Source organism: Belonocnema kinseyi, chromosome 7, assembly GCF_010883055.1.
Source record: "Belonocnema kinseyi isolate 2016_QV_RU_SX_M_011 chromosome 7, B_treatae_v1, whole genome shotgun sequence".
Lineage (NCBI taxonomy): Eukaryota > Metazoa > Arthropoda > Insecta > Hymenoptera > Cynipidae > Belonocnema > Belonocnema kinseyi.
Window position 1 is genome coordinate 85,147,555 of NC_046663.1, and position 3,197 is coordinate 85,150,751.

The window sequence follows — 3,197 nt, forward strand, 5'->3', positions numbered from 1 at the left end:
AGTAGTAGCCTCAACCACTTTAATAGCAGCGGCATATATTACAAACTAAAATAGTTGGGCCTACTACTTTGTTAGTTGTCCCAACCAACTAGTTTTTTCAGTTTTCAGTTTGGGAATCATTATCTCGCGGTGATCGATATTTTCTTGAATTAGAATCGCGGTACCTCTATTAGATGATTTCTGTGCAATTTATATATAAGGAAATCGCGTAGTACAGTTTCACTGAGCAAGCCTCCCTAACATGAAAACTGAATGTGAGTGACTTATCAAGATAAAGCCCTAAGTATTTGACGACTTTTTTTAATTCTATATCCTGATCATACATACGTATCGGTACAGGCTTGTCTCTGATCTTTTTTTTGGTAAATATAATTAGATCAGTCTTATCTACATTAATTTTAAGTTTACATTTTTTATAGTAGTCTTCTAAGATCAGAATATGTCTCTGCAAGTATTTTAATGCCATACATATGTTTGATGAAGATGCATAAATAGCCATATCATCCGCAAATAACGCTTTATTGGTATGTTGAGATGAAGGAATATCATTTATATAGTATATAAAGTATCTAGGTCCCAGTATGGACCCTTGGGGTACACCTGCTTGAGCATTTACTTCGTCGGAATAGCTATCGGTGACTAGAACTCGAAATTTTCTATCACGTAAGTAACTAATTGAGATCTTAATTAAATATAAGGGTACATTCATTTTACAGAGTTTGTATATAAGGCCTTTGTGCCACACAGTATCAAACGCTTTTTCCAAGTCAAGGAGTAATAGCGCTGTACATTTATTTTCATTGAATTTAGTAGATATGTGATTTGTCAGTCTCAAAAGTTGATGAACGGTGTTATGTCCTTGTCTAAAACCGAATTGCTCGGGTATTGATTGTTTATGCGTATTTTCGTAGTCAAGAAGTCTATTGTAGATCATTTTTTCAAATATTTTACTTATAGTTGGAAAGAGGCTGATTGGTCGGTAGCTCTGGGGAAATAATTTATCTTTTCCTGATTTATGAACTGGAAGAATGGTCGCCTTCTTCATGCGTTTGGAAAGTAAGATAGCTTAATGCAAGAATTGAAAATATAGATCAGCTTAACAACAGCTTTCTTAGGCAGATTTTTAAGGACTCTATTGGGAATATTGTCATAACCAGGAGCTTTTTTGTTTAGTTTGTTTAATTGCTAATTTAACTTCTTTAGGTGTTATTAATTTAATAGAATCAACATTAATTCCAGAGCTGTCGATTTCATCATACCTTTGATTTACAATTTTTTCAGTCTCTTTATTACTCATGTCAGTAGTCAGTCTGTGAAATTGTTCATACTGGAGAGCCAGGACATCGGCTTTGTCTTTTTCTGAGAAGACTAGCCCTTGAGGCCCATGCAGGATTGGCACAGTTGTTGTAGTGCTTCCTTTTAGGGCTTTAGTCATTTTCCAGAGGGAATTATCTTTAGTTTGCAATCTAGTTAGTTTTGTTGTCCAATTTTTATTTCTGTTCCCTTTGCTGTTGCCTAATTATTTTCGTTAGTTTATTCATTATGGGTTTCAGATAAGGGGCTCTACTTTTTTGCCATGATTTTTTTATTTTATTTCTGTCACTAATTAATTGTTTAACATGAGCGGGTGTGGTGTAAGTGAATTGGAAAGGGCGAGCTATCGGTATATTTTTTGATATTTCTTGAGTAATAACAGTAGAAAAAGCAGCAACGCTTTTATCTATTTCGGCTTCTGATTGTAAATTATTTTAATTTTAGCCTCGATATTGTCTCTAAAGGCCCTCCAATTTGCAATTTTAAAATTCAAAAAGGTTTTACGCGTTGTTTGTAGATTATTTAAGTTATTTAACTCTATTATTACAGGGTTGTGATCAGAGTGGAGTTCGTTTAATGTTTGAACACTTACTAGATTTTTGATGTTTTAGTGAGGGTGATATCTACTGTACTGGGTGCTGCCATGTAATTATAGGGATAGAGTGTATAACCATCAGGGCATTCTAAGTTAAAAGGATGTCTACTGATATAACTATATAGTGAATTCCCGTTCTTATTATTACTGGGGCAGTTCCAGGCTGTATGCTTTGAGTTTAGGTCACCTGCTATTAAGACATTTTTCCCTGTCGCAAAAAGTTTGTCAAGATCCGAGTCATGTAAAGCTTTCTGTGGGGGTAAATATACCGAAATAATTTTAAGGTTATTTTTTAGTTCAATACCAACTGCTTCTATGTTCTTCGTTCCCACATCTATTTTGTGAAGTTGTATTCCCTTTTTAATTAATATGGCAATGCCACCTCCTCCACTATTATCAGGCCTGTCTTTCCTCACAACATTATAGCCCGTGATTCTACATTTGGATTTATTTTTAAATCTTGTCTCGCAAATCAGCATTACGTCAATACTATGTTTATTCATAAAATAAGTAAGTTCTAAGATATTTTCCGTGAGTCCATTGGCATTCCAGTAAGCTATTAATAATCTGTCCAGTCTATTCTGTGCTTGCGTCATAGTTTAGCAGTAATTGGGTCATAACAGTGAATTTTTCTATCCTACTTTTACACTTACTCAACGAGTTGTTGATTTTTTTTAATAATTGCAAAAATTCATTTAAATTAAGTTGTTTGTCTAACTTGGTTAACTCATCGCTTATATTACTTACAGGTCTTGAGGTGCCTGAGGAAGAAATCGCTGCTGTTCGTCTTTCAGTCCTCTCTTTCGTTTCAATGCTTCTTAAATGTTCACTATACTGGGTGTTTACTTTCAACTGTGCAGCAGTTGGCTTCAAAGGTGGAAAGGAAGTTGCTGAGATGATATTAGTTGGCTGGATTCTGGTTCTCGTACCTGGCTTCCTTCTTGCTTCAACTTTGCTTATATGCTCAATGTAGGTAGGGCATTTCCTGTAGTTGGCTGTGTGTGCTTCTTTGCAGTTGGCACATTGAGGTTCCGAATCCGAAGTCTTATGGCAGTCCTTCGTTAAATGGTCTTCCAAACATTTGACGCACCTTGGTGAATGGTGACAGTAGGCAGTACCGTGACCAAATTTCTGGCACCTGTAGCCAGTGATCCCAGATCTGAAACGAGACGTGGTCCAACACTACGACACGTCTATGCCCGTGTGAATATGGTAGGAGACGATATAAATGCCTGGGTTGCGCGCGCAACCCATTTCTCCTCTTCTGAATTTGAAAACTCGAAGGTGC